Source organism: Muscardinus avellanarius (assembly GCF_963383645.1).
Source record: "Muscardinus avellanarius genome assembly, chromosome: 12".
Classification (NCBI taxonomy): Eukaryota; Metazoa; Chordata; class Mammalia; order Rodentia; family Gliridae; genus Muscardinus; species Muscardinus avellanarius.
In genome coordinates, this window is record NC_137798.1 from 87,114,526 (window position 1) to 87,128,793 (window position 14,268).

Sequence of the window (14,268 nt, forward strand, 5' to 3'; positions counted from 1 at the left end):
TATATCTATATTTTCAAACTGCTTTGGCAAACAGAAAGAAAATGTTTGAGGTATATGGCAACTCAAAGACTTCTTAATAATAATATACCTAGGTGTGTTAAATCTTCTACTCGTTACATTTCTTCTAGAATTTCTAGTGACTAAAATAGTACTGCTGAATATTAACTGAACATAAGAATAACATTTACTATTATTATATTAAAATAATGCTCTATACCTGGTTCTCATATCATGCCAACTGAATAAGAAATTTTAGTATCAGAGTCCAAGTATTAGAAATATTTAAAAATTTTACAGAGGCGCCTAATGTGAATGCAGTTGATAATCATTGGAATAAAGAACATTATTTACGTGAGTAAACATAATTTAAAAAATCAGATTATAATCTATATACTCCTTTAAGTAGGACTTTTATCAAATATATTTATAAAATTTAATAAAAAATGAATCTGGGAAGGCATTAGAAAAAAAAAACAAGATAAAATGACTTGCATTTTTACAGCCACTTATTGAAGCATAATACAGAGTTGAAGTCCGGCATAGTGGTACACACATGTAATCTCAGTACTTATGAGGTTGAGACAGGAGAATCCTAGGTTTAAAGTCAGCCCAGCAACCTACTGAGACCATTAGCAATTTAATGAGACCCTGTTTCAAAATAAACAGGGTGTAGCTCAGAGATTGAATGCTTCTGAGTTCAATCCCCAGTAAAAAAAAAAAAAAAAAAAAAAAAAAAAAAAAAAAAACTAACCTTGAGCTTAGGTACCTGGTTTATAAGAACTTTTTTCCCCCCTTTAATTTTATACAAATATCCTGACAAAGCAGAAGAAAACTATAGGGATATACAAACATTAGACATAGTCAATACATAGTTTAGCTTAGTAGACCTCACACTGGAACACACTCAAAACTAAGTACATAGGACTTTCTAAGCAGTAAGTTTCTTGAAAACCTCTTCTCAGATACTTAACTTTCATGTGTGCTCTTTGCTAAAATATGCCTTCCACAGAATGCCATAGATATTCTCAGATTTCCCTTGTTCACCTTGCCCTTGCTTTTTTCAAAAGGTGGCTATCCTCTTCTGTATGCTGCATCTCACATTTATGGTGCATGGCCCTTGTATGTATCCCTGGACGCCAACCACTGGGTTGCTGGTTGTTATCTACTGAGCAGGCATCGGCTTTCATTAATTTCTACTCTGGAAATGGTAGCCATGCTGAGCAATTATTGGGCTGCAATCATTTCCTGTTTCTTAAACAGGGCAACATTGAAGCTTCCATTGGTCTATCCTCCTCTGCTGGGTTCTGTTAGCCCTTTTTTGATAAGTATGCACTGAAAATCATAAGAGACAGTACTGGGAATTTGTGCAGAAGCTGGGCATTTTTTTCTCTTGCCATTTGTGCTAAAACAAATAGAACTTTTTTCTATTTGTATAATTTTACGTAAGTAGTGCTATTCTCTTATTTAACGTTTTACCTTTTCTATAGACAAGAAAGCTGAGACAAGATAAAAATGTGAGCAATAAACACCAACCTTAATTCACAATTATTCCTTCTCTCTTTGTCTCTAACTATTCTTCTGTTGTAGCTTCCTCCGTCCTGCTTGCAAACTGGATCACAGGTAAGGCTTGCCTGCCAGGAGACTGTTACTCACTTCCTCCTGAATCTTAGTGATAAAAACCCTTTCAATATAAATTGAGAGTCCTATGACAGGTATAAAGAATCTGGAATCATTCTTGACACTGAGTATAGGTTCAACAAAATTGAGTTTATTTTCTTTGTCACTTTAGTTTCTTGTTAAAATTAAAAAATATTTTAGAAAAGATATTTTTTAAATCAGGCCCATAGATACCTGCATTATTTTTAACAGCAAATATTAAAAGCAAGTTAAATGTGTTGGTTCTTATAGAATTATCAATTTTGGCATCATATATAATAAAATAATTTTATCTTTTAAAATAATTTATACTCAAAATTTTTAACAATAAAGAAATTCATATAGTATAAAGCAGGAACAGAACTGTGCATTTGTTATAATGTCAAAAGCATGTTTACAAAAAAAAGGCCTTTATGAGAACGCATTGAATTTATTTACAAGGTTTCCTTTTGGTGGGGAGATTTTGTATAGCTGTTGTTAGCTTTGTTCTACTTGAGAATATTTTTCAACAGTTCCTGAAGTTTTGTGTATTATTTTTATTTGAGGGAGCACATTATTTGAGTAAGAAAACTTTCTAAAGGCAGCTTATTTTGTTAGTAGTCTCCAGACAGGGGCGGTGGGTGGTCCTGCTGATAGTTCTTAGGAATTCTTTATCTTAAGGTATTCACCTTTTGACTAGTCCTTTCCTGCTGCTGGCTCCTATTCTATATTTAGGACAAGTAGATTGGATATACAGTAGTCACCCCTTATTATGTGACTTATATTTAAAACCTCCCTAGAGGATGACTGAAATAGGAGACAGTAAAGACCCCTATATATGGTGTTTTTGTTATGCATACATGAACACATGTAGTGCCTTTCTATTAAGTAGGCACTTATGCACCAAGGCTGTGGCTTTTGCAATTTGATATCTGACTACAAAATTAGCACAAATTTATTTTCCATTCTGTATAATTTCAGAGACAGAAGATCCATTCTTACCATAGATCTTAACAACCTCAAGCATATGATTTTTTTCCTTAAGTCAATAATTCACATTTTTCACATAAAGTACAGCTTTTTTTTTTTTTGGCATATTTGAATCATCACCATGGCTACTCTTGTGCTTGAGACCATTATTAGGTAAAATAAGGGCTTCTTAAACACAATATTGCCTCACAGTTTATTTGATAACACAGAGAGTTATTAATTGATAACAGAAGATCGAGTGATGTATATACAGCATGAATGTACTGGGCAAAGAGATTATTCATGTCCTGGATTGGAAAAAACATAACTGCATGAGATTCCTGAGATTTTATCACACTATTATGCATGCTTTAAAATTGTAAGTTGTTTCCTTCTAGAATTTTCAGTTTAAACCATGAAAAATAAAACCATAAAAGCTTGGATGGGGATATTATTATATCATGTTAAAAGCTCCTCTTCCCTTAGTTCATGCTTACTTTGGAAAAGAAACAGCTTTTATTCAGGCTACTAAAACACTTGTCTAGTGAGGAAAGTAAGCCATTTTGTAATAGGATTGGGTATTCTTTTTCTCAGAATTAGAGGTTTTTTTTTTTTTTTTTTTTTTTTTTTTTTGTCAACACTGGACATTAAACCCAGGGGCATTTTACTCCCAGCCCTATTTTTTTTTAATTTTTTTATTTTGATACAGGATCTTACTGAGTTGCAAAGGGCCTCACTAAGTAGTAGCTGAGGCTGTCCTCATTCAAATGAATGAATAAAGGGAAATAAAAGAAAACCAAATTTAGAAGGGAATGTGGAATTATTCCAGTGGAAAATGGAATTAATAAAGAACTATTGTGTGTGTGTGTGTGTGTGTGTGTGTGTGTGTGTGTGTTCTCCTCAGAGATAGAGAGAGAGAGTGTAATAATATCATACATTTATAAAGAGCTTTCAGGGAGAATCACTTATCCCTATTTAGAGAATAAATAATAAAAAATAAGAGATTTTAGCACATGTCAGATATGGAGTATATGTTTATAAATATAAATCATATATGTTTGTATGTATATACATGCTATATTGATCTAACATATGTAAATATGTTTATATTTATTTGTTCTTTTTGTGGGTCTGAGGATGGAACCCAAGGGCATTCGACCTCTGAGCCACATCCCCTGCCCTATTTTTAATTCTTTATTTTGAAACAGGGTCTTACTAAGTTGCAGAGGGGCTCAGTAAGTAGCTGAATCTGTCCGCAAACCACAGTACTCTGGTATCAGCCTCCCGAGTGCTGGGGATTACAAGTGTGTGCCACCACAACCGGCTAAATATGTTTATATTTAAACATGTTTAATTGACTAAGTTTATTCTACAAGACTGTTCAGAGGTTCTTAATGAAAAATCATTTCCAAAGTTTTGGGAATTCTAGGTCAATAGGAAGGAAAATGAGATACATTAGTACATATTATTTTCTATGAGAGATATATTTGTTTCTGTGGTACTGGGATTAAATTCGAGGTAGTTCATTCTTTGAACGGTATCATCAAGCCCATTTTATTTATTTATTTTTTTGAAAATTTGAAATAGTTTTCCACAAAATTACCTCATGTTGGCCTCAAACCTGAGATTCTCCTGTTTGAATTTCCCAGGTGCTGGGAGTACTACATTATAGGTATATGCTACTGAATCTAGCTGTAAGATTATAAAGGTTTTTTTTTTTTTGTGGTGCAGGGTATTAAACCCAGGGTCTCACACATGCTACATAAGTGTTCTTTCTACCACTAAGCTATACCCCCAGTCTCGTCTTTGTAAGGAATAATTCTTATATTCATGCCTGGTAGAAAGGGATTGCTGATAACTGAAAGTAATGCCAACTTCAGTCCTCAAAACCCAAGCAAATGGAGCTCTAAAACCTTCAACAAATAGAGCATAAAATTTGGCTTTTTTGCTGCTTTGGTACTTGCTATTAAAATTTGATGCGATTCTAAAGGTTAATAATAATAATAATAATAATAATAATAATAATAATAATAAATGTCATCCAATGAAACACGTTCAAGTGTGATGTTTCCGGGGATAATCAGCATAGCTCAAATGGTAATATTCCAAATATTTAAAATTTTTTTCTCATTTTCTTCAAAAGACTCTTGAATTTGGACTATTTGGCATTGCTCCATGACTGTCCTTTCCCGTCACCTATTACGATTTCTTTTTTAATCCTTTTTCCTTTCTGACTCGGGCTAATTTGATGCTTCAGCAGTTTCTACTCACCCCAGAGCTCTTCTTAATACAATGTAAGAGAAACCACAGCAGAAAAATGTACTTCACACTTTCTTAGAATAAAGAATCATTCTCCTGCTTTGATTCATGTGAGATATTGTGGCTTTGGTGAAACCTTAGCTGTGTGGTAGAAAGTTCTAAATTGGGAGGAATGAAGAAAAACCTTTTCAGAATCTGCAAGTGTAATTACCGAGCCATTCACCAATTCCAAAAAAATCAGTACCTTTACAAATGACAACAATACTGACGACTCAAAATGTTTTTTCGCCATTACTACAAAACTAAGTTATTTTTATCCACTTTTCCTAATTTCTTAAATAATATATGATCTCTAAAAATACTAACAATGCCAAAATGAAAAAATGTATAGATAATCTCATCACAAATAGGAAAATGTTTATGAGATTTTCTGATTTGCCCTTGGTCTGTTTCCTGTTTTATTTCCATGTATGTCTCTGCTTCATTGTGAAATAGAGGGCTTGCATTTAAGAAAACTACGCTGATGTGCATTGTACATATGGCTTTATATTATATTTATCTTACTGAAATGAGAAATAGCAAAGTTGATGGATGTGATTTGTACTGATGCTTATTATAAGCCCCTACGCACACATACACACACACACACACACACACACACACACACACACACACAGTTATACACATATTCAAATGATCCTATACTGCCAGATTCCTAGACATTTCCGAAGACTTCTATAACAAAAAAAATATACATCTTTACTTGATGTGAAATTTTAACTATTTTATAAATTGTAAATTTTAATATTATAGCCAATTAAGCAAAGATTAGTGTGTTGGATTTTCCATGTGAATCTACCAATGTTTTCTGTATTCATCTGCTAGCCTGTTTGCTCTTCTTTCAAGAAAATAGTCATCACCAACTTATTTGTTCTCCTTCACTAGTCAAAAGTTCCTAGATGGTAATACTACATTTTTTAAACTCATCATTTCATGAGAAAATTCTCTTAAAGTATATGACACACAGTAAGGCATGAATAATTATCATTAAGTTAAAATGAATTACTAAGTTTGACATTAAGAGTGTCAATAATGTAATGTTCCATTGGTAAAAGGACACATATTGAGAGGTTCCTACTTTTCAGGCACTATACTGTTTTAAGTACATGATCACATTTAACACAAGTCAGAGAAATATGATTAATCAATGAATCTAATTAAAAAGCTATCACTAATTAACATAATTAATTAATTATATGACATACAATTACTTTACAGGTGAGAACATATAAGCAATTTAACTTCAAGTTTACAAAGCCAGTGATTGTCCAGATGCAGTCTATAGTTATCTAAATCCATCTAAATTCAAAATAACTACATTGTACTAATGGTTTGCAAATGTATTATCATGCCTAGATTCAAACAGGTTTCATAATATCTAAAAAGATCAAATTCATGTTACTTATAAAGTGTTTTAGTATACAAATAATTATCACAAACAAATACAGAAATGAAATTATTTTTTTGTTTACAAACATTGAAAATCATTTCCTACACCATCACCATCTCCCTTCTCTTTCTACACTTTTCCTCCTGGTCTGCTAGCTTGCTTTTAATTATATTTTTTTCTCTCCTTCTCTCTCGTCTCTCTCTCGTCTCTCTCTCTCTCTCTCTCTCCCTCTCTCTCTCTCTCTCTCTCTCTCTCTCTCATAATCATGCTCAGCCTCACTCATCCTCACTCATCCTCACCCTCATCCTCACCCTCACCCTAACCTAACCATCTTTTATTCATGATGTAATGCTGTGGCATCAACAAACACTTCACTATATTTTTATGCAATAGGAGACATGCTACTGCTTGGATATTAAACAGAAATGAAACGTTCTATTTCTCTGTCTTTCTGGATATTTTTCTTTTGCCCTTTATAATCTTATAACTTTTAAGCAAATTTTCTGTACTTAGTATAAGTAGGGATACTTTATTTTTGTTGCCAACAGATGTACAGGGACTTAAGTATGCTCCAAAATGATAATATATTTCACAGAGACAGAATCTCATGCTTCCAAAATGATAATATATTTCACCGAGACAGAATAGCCAGAGACAAAATCATTGTTTTTCAATAAAATTTGCCAAATTATTTTTTTACAAATAAAACATTGCTTGTTGGTCTTAGTTTCTGTGGAAAAAACTCATTAGTAACAATATTATTTTGTAATTACATAGAAATCTATTTATGGATGCTGAAATGTGAAAGCTCTAATATTCTTCTCATTTGCTTCCTGAGCTATAGTAAATATCATTAGCTGGGATTTCATACTCAGACCTTTAACATAATTATATGTGAGCTAGTCTGATCTTTATTTTGGCAATACTTATGAGGAACCAATGTGCTGAGAAAATAGAAACAGAGTATAAATATAATTTTATAGGCTATATTTATATTATAAGAAAAATAAATGTTTTTAAGGATTTCAGAATTTTAATTATACTTTTTTTCCTAATGAGCAAATGTTACCTATATACAAAAGAATGAGCATCTTGCATGAAAAAAAAAGAGTTTTAGGAGACAAAATAGAAACCACACATTTTCACATTCATAAGAACAAGTTATCCCTTAGACAACCATTGCAAAGGTATTCATATAGTTCTTTTTGGGTCTGTATGTGTGTGGGGGATCTGGGATGGAACCCAGGAGCATTCGGCCTTCGAGCTACACCCCCTGCCCTATTTTTTATTATTTATTTTGAAACAGGGCTCACTAAGTTGCAGAAGGCCTCATTAAGTAGCTGAGGCTGTTCTCAAACTGCAATCCTCCAGTCTCAGCTTCCCAAATGCTGGGATTACAAGTGTGCGCCACCATGCCTGGCTCATACATTTCTTAAAAGCACCACCTTTTAATGTTCCTGTTGCATAAGCTAGAGGACACTGTACTACAATGAAAAGAGGAGCATTTGAACGAATGAAGCAGTGGACAGGGGTGGGGGATTGTAACTGGCATGCAGATTGTAAACTGAGGATTCCAGAAACAGAAGAAATGCTTATACAGAAATACAATAGGCAGCCACTCAGTATGATCAACTTAGAAGACAGCAAATCTAAAACCGAATCTTATATTTTATTTGAAAAAATGTTAGATATTTGCCTAATGGTTAAAATAATTAGTAAAAATCGAATTTTAACATTTTGAAAAAAAATGTGATTTTCACATACACAGAAGTCTGCTGGCCAGCATCTATTGTGATTAGATGTCACCATTTTGCTATCAGTTTTCAATAGCTTTTACTATTAGCACTGCATGTGTTTTCTGTTCTTTAAAATATTCACTGCAGTTATAATAGTTATTCTGTTTTATGTTGGTTGTAACAGTTTGTTTTGTATTTTATAAATAAACATATACCTATATACACACATAACTGATTGATTAAGACTTTTGTTATTATTAACATTGAAGAGGTCCGAAATCAGATAAAGCTTAAGAATCCAAGGCTCTTTCATGGTTTTATCCTAAAATTTTAAGAAGGTTATTTTCACCTTCAAGTCTATTTTTCATTTGTTCAACATGGCTACCACAATTCTGTGTCTTAAGATTACATAAGGATTCTAACCCAGAAAGTGAATGTTCATCACATGTGGTTTTTGTCAGAGTTAGGTAGCTGTTCTTCATGGATCTGTGCTTTCAATATATTAGAAGAATTTTTGCAAAGACATGGCTGTGTAACCAAAGACTAGATTTCCTTTTCCTTCCTACTTTGATTTCCCTTTTCTCTGCACTCTGTCCTCTAGTATCTAACCTCATTTGTGTGTGGTGGGGGGAGAAGGCTACCTAGGGGTATTCCACATCTGAGTTACACCCTCAGCTCTTTTTTTAAAAAAATTAATTTGAAACAGAGCCTCTCTAGTTTGTTGAATGTTTTGCTCTGTTATTAAGGGTAGTCCCCAAACTGTGATCCTTCTGTTTCAGTCTCCCTAGTACTAGGAGATTATAAGTGTGCTGGATCATCTCTACTATTTTTGTTATTTCTAGTCTAGTGTAAGAAAAAGTGTCTTCTTCATGTTTATATGTTTAAATACATGAGATACAGTGGAGAAATTAGTGAATGCTTCATTACAGATAAGAAGAGCTGGGATCTCTTAATCTCCATGTGAAACATCAGCTGTTGCTCAGAAATAGAAGCACTAGAGTAATACTTATAAATGAGTTATCTATTCTATTGGATTCATGCAAAAAATATTTGGGACTAAATGCTAATTAGTTAGCATTGCTTTTTTTTAGAAATTGTCTGAAAATTTAGTCTCAGGAATAGTTTTCAAGGACAGGAATATATGCTCAATATTCATGGGAAGCAGATAGGACTATAGGTTTAAAATACACTTATTTAACACCAGGGAATAGACAAGAAGTAATTTATTTCTAACAATCAGTAGGGCCTCTAAACCATTCAGTGTTAAGTATAATTTAATTTTGTCCTTGTATGTAGAATTAGCATCCTAATAGTCTAAACCATATAAGGACCTGTTTGATATTTTAATTATCCTGGACAACATAGCTCCAGTTGCAATCGTCATAGACATAAGAACAAGTTGTAGAACATACTACTTATATTAATGTTCATTGTCATGAATATCTTATAAAATCAACTCTGAGTTTTCTAATGTTAATGCTGTTTCCCCTCTTACTTAAAAATTTTAAACTGGGTGTAGTGGTACAAGCTTGTAATCCCTATACTTGGGAAGCTGAGACAGAAGTATAGCAGGTTCACAGACAGTTCCATCTACTTATTGAGGCACTTTGCAACTTAGTGAGACCACGTTTCAAAATACAGAATAAAAAATACGCCTTGGGGTGTAGATTGAAGGTAAAATGCATGTGGGTTCAATCCCCAGTTCCACAAAAAAATTAGATATTGTTCCAACTATCTCATTCTCTACCTGTGACTTTTTGGACATGTTACTAAAGATCTCAGGCTGTGGTATGCACTTGTGCAGTGAGAAAATTTGATCAAATCATCTCAATTGTTTTTCAGCTTCAAGGAGAATATGCTTTCTATGTATATATAGATAGATTATGTATATATAGATATATGTATCTATATATACATAATGTATAGATATATATGTATATATAGATATATGTATATATGTATATATGGATAGATATGTATATATATATATATATATAATTATACATATATAGATAGATAGCCCCCTTCCCATTCATGCCATGCTGATAAATGTCATAGATCTGTTTAGTTGGGCTACTTTCTGCTATAAGTGCTTTTGGAAAATTGTGTTGTTGGTTCTTACTGTTTCTTTCTTTTTCTCTTTCACTGTCTTCCAGTTTTAATAGGAAGCACTTGTTAAACTTACATGGCATACATGTGCATATCCAACAATGTGAAGAGGGTTTTAAGGTTAAAAACATTGTTTAAACCTCTACACATACCAACGCTTACATACACATATATTCATTGAAGCACATGCTTTCCTTTCTGCCTCAGAGACAGGAATATTTAGAGTGATTGAATAAAGTCTTTCAAGTTTCTCTGTCATAAAAAGATTAAAATTATGTTAAGCCTCAACCAGAAAATTAAATTAAGCAGAACAACTTGTCCTCCAAGCAGCGAAGTATATTTAAAAAATATAATTGGTTTGCAGTTAGCAATACTTGGACCTGTTTATAGAGGGCTCTCCAGAAACATTTGCATTAAAATGGCTCAATGCAATAAAGCTCTGCTGTGGAGTTCTTGAGAAAATAAAATGCCTAGTACTCACATCATGGAAATAAGTTCACAATTGTTTTCTAAGAGTGAAAAGCTTTGAGTGACTTGAGACAAGCTCAATTAAGCCTTGTATTTAATGGATAACTCAGCTGAAACTGAAGTAGCAACATAAGGTTGTTACAGCATCTGAAATGGGTACCTGATAGTTTCCACCAAAAGTTCGTGGGTACTCAATATAAGGAAAAAGTTGGAGAAGGAAAAGAGATGAAAATTAAAAGTATGATTTTTTTTTAAATTTAGAATGCTACATTATTTGTAACTTTCAAAGTGATGCCATGATAGGCTCCAGTTAAAGCTTTAAGTAGAGTAGGCCTAAGTTTCTGTCTCCTTAAAAGTTAAGTTTCTGTCCCCCTCTAACCCATTGCCCCATTTCCTGGAGAAACTGCTAACTGCACTAATCTGATCTTCCCCTAGGGATGGCCAATCTGGCAGCCAATCGGTGTGGAGTGTATCTAGGTCTGGAATTCACAGGTGTCTGCGCAAGGTCACCGTGCCCCAGTAAGAGGCCCACACTCATCCCAGGCAAGGTCACTATGCCTGGAATAAGAGACCCCCAGCCATCCTGAACATTCCTGAGATAAGCACCTTGGGCCAGACCAATCAACTTAAAGGCCACCTAATATGGTCAATACTTCCTTGGTGACAACCCCTTCCCAAGGCGGGAAAGCTAAACCAATGGGGGGAGGGGGGTGATAGCAGGCTTATGTTTCAAATTAATCAATCAATGTAAAGATGGGTTGTTCTGATCTGCCTTTCTAAGGAATAAAAACTTTGTTCTCGAGTGGGGGCAAAGGTCTCTCTCTCCTCGCAGCCACTGCGCTAGTTCTTGTGAGGAGCTCAAACTCGAGCTTGAATAAAGACCCTTGTGTGCTTGCATCAAAATCTTGGCTCCCCGGTGGTCTTTGGTGGGGTCAGGAACTGGCATATCACTCGAAGTGGTTGATTAAAATGGCATTATACCATTCTATCGATATCTTAAAGATTTGCTGACATTTGTTTTAAAAGGTATTAAAACAGCCATTAATTGCACATGTGGCTTTCCTTTAATATATGGAGATGTGCTTTGCTGATGACTATTTTAATTGTAGAAGAAAGCACAGAGGATGCTGGCAGTTTTAAAATGTCAGCATAATTGTTATATTGTGAAAATGTTTAAGCCACTACATTTCATAGTGGGCAAATCTTAATGTAATTAGCTGGCAGAAAACTTTCATACAATGAAAGAATAGAGAAATATACATATTATAACCAATCACCTGGTAATTTTAATGCATCAGCATGCAGGAAGTCATCAAGTTTTTTTTATACTTATCTTGGTTCACATGAACTACTTAGTTTTGATTAGAAATTTTAACACTTGGAGGCTGTGTGAGAAAATTCAGGGCTGCCTCAGAATTTCATCTCCACCACTCTCTGAAGCAATGAGATTAATTTTTTGCATTAATACTTAGTGTCCTAGACACTATGCTAACAACTATTATTATACAGTCTTATTTGATACTCACTACAGTTTTATGCCATGGGCACTTCTGCTGAACTCATTTTCAAGATGAGGAATGAAACTAGAGAAGTTCTTTGATTTGCTTGGGATATCAAGTCCACAAAAAAGAAACCTCCCCATGCCACCCAAGGGGGCTGTAGAGGCAAGGGTATCAAGTTACACTTACATAAGTGTAAGCTCAATCACCAAGCCTCCCTCTGCAGTTGTTCTATATCCCTTTATACTGGCACTTTCCAGTACAAGCATAAGATAAACTAGAAAAGTTTTTGGTTTGTTTTGTTATGTTTTTTCCTTCTCCTGGTAAGTTTCCAGAGCTTGGCATGATGCCTTTATAATAAGCTCTTAGTAGATATTTATTAAGTAAAAATATGTATATTCTGATTTGTTAAGTAAAAGTAACAAGTTCTCAACTTACCATAATCTATTATTATAAAACAGCTGTTTTGATCATATAAATATCATGCAAATTAGTAAGGTAAGATTAGAAAAGAACATGAAAGAAATGTGGGGGTGTTAAAGTATTCATTTTGCTTGTGGTGATGGCTTCATGGTCATAAACATATTTTTAACTTATCGAATCATTAGCACCTCAGAAAACATATTAAAAACAAAGGCAACCAGGGTGTCATGCCATATATCATAATTCTAGTGCTTAGAAAGCTGAGACAGGAGGATCAAAGGTTCTGAGCCAGCCACAACTTAGTGAGATCCTGTTTCAAAAAAAAAAAAAATTTAAAAAGCTATGCAAGTATAACTTTGAAGTAGAATTGAACTTAAGAAGGTTCAATTCCCAGTAACAAAATAAATAAACAAATATATAAAATAAAAGAAAGACAATTAAAATCATGGATCAAAAGGTAGAATGAGTTAAATAAATTTACTTTAAGAAAATAACACAAATTATTTCTTGTTTTAGATTTCCTTTATCAAATGTCATTTGGGGACATAGTAGATTAAATAAAAGAAGTTGTATAATAGTAACTCCAATCTAGGGACACTTACTTCAAAGTCAGTGATTATAATACAATTAGTATACAGTGAAATATCTCATCTCTCTGTCTTAATTTTATTCTTTACAAGATGAACTGTGCTAAAGAATATGCTGTATATTGAAATTGATGTAATATATCACCTTTTATCCACTCTGAATTGTTAAAAATTCATATGCATCATGATAAACATTGCTTTAATGTGTATATATTAAAATTGATGTTCTTTAGTAAAAGTGTAAAAATAATTTACATATACATGTGTACTTGTTACTCACCGCTGTTTAAATATCACATTGCTGTCATTATTGTTCATTCTTGTAATCTTAGTTGTACGTGGGACAGATAATCCCAAACAGAATAATGTAAAAGCTACTTGTATTTGATATAAGACTACCTTAGAAGCAAGGAGAATTAGTTTACATTAAAAATAGAATTTCACATGTGGACAACCTCAATTAGCTCTGTTTCTAAGCTAACGGAGTTCCTAACCTAACACTGGGCTTATCGAGTTAACTAAAAAAGCTGCAATGAGGGAGTTTTAGAATATCAAAAGCATATTTAGGACTTTATTAAATAGATCAGAGAGTAAAAAACAAAATTTGCATGATTTTTTATATTTCAAATTATTCTGATACAATGTTGATATGCCTAATAAAATCCACTCTCACATGTCAATAATTCAGTACTTTTGAAATAATAAACCATAGTTTTATTTTATCTGAGATATCTAATTACTTTACATGTAGTCATAGGGCATAGGAATACAAATAATATTGAGTAATATGTCCTACCTGCCATGATCTCTTGAAAGAGCACTGAGAGAGTACTAGAAAAATTTATATAACAGAAAATAATTAACACTTGAATATCATTCGGACTACTTAGCTCTTTAGGACAAAATTCATGACTGCTTAGCATTTACTTAAAATTTCTAGTGCAATGAACTTTAATATTACAAGAATAGAGATGAAATCCATAATTAAATTTCTTGGCATAACAGAATAGAAGGGGACCCAAAATTATAGTATTGTATGTGCCAATAGATTTTTAACCCTTTAAGATAATTCAATATATAAGCTATTTTGGTTCAAAAGTAGAAATAAGAGAAAGACATAGCATTAAATAATT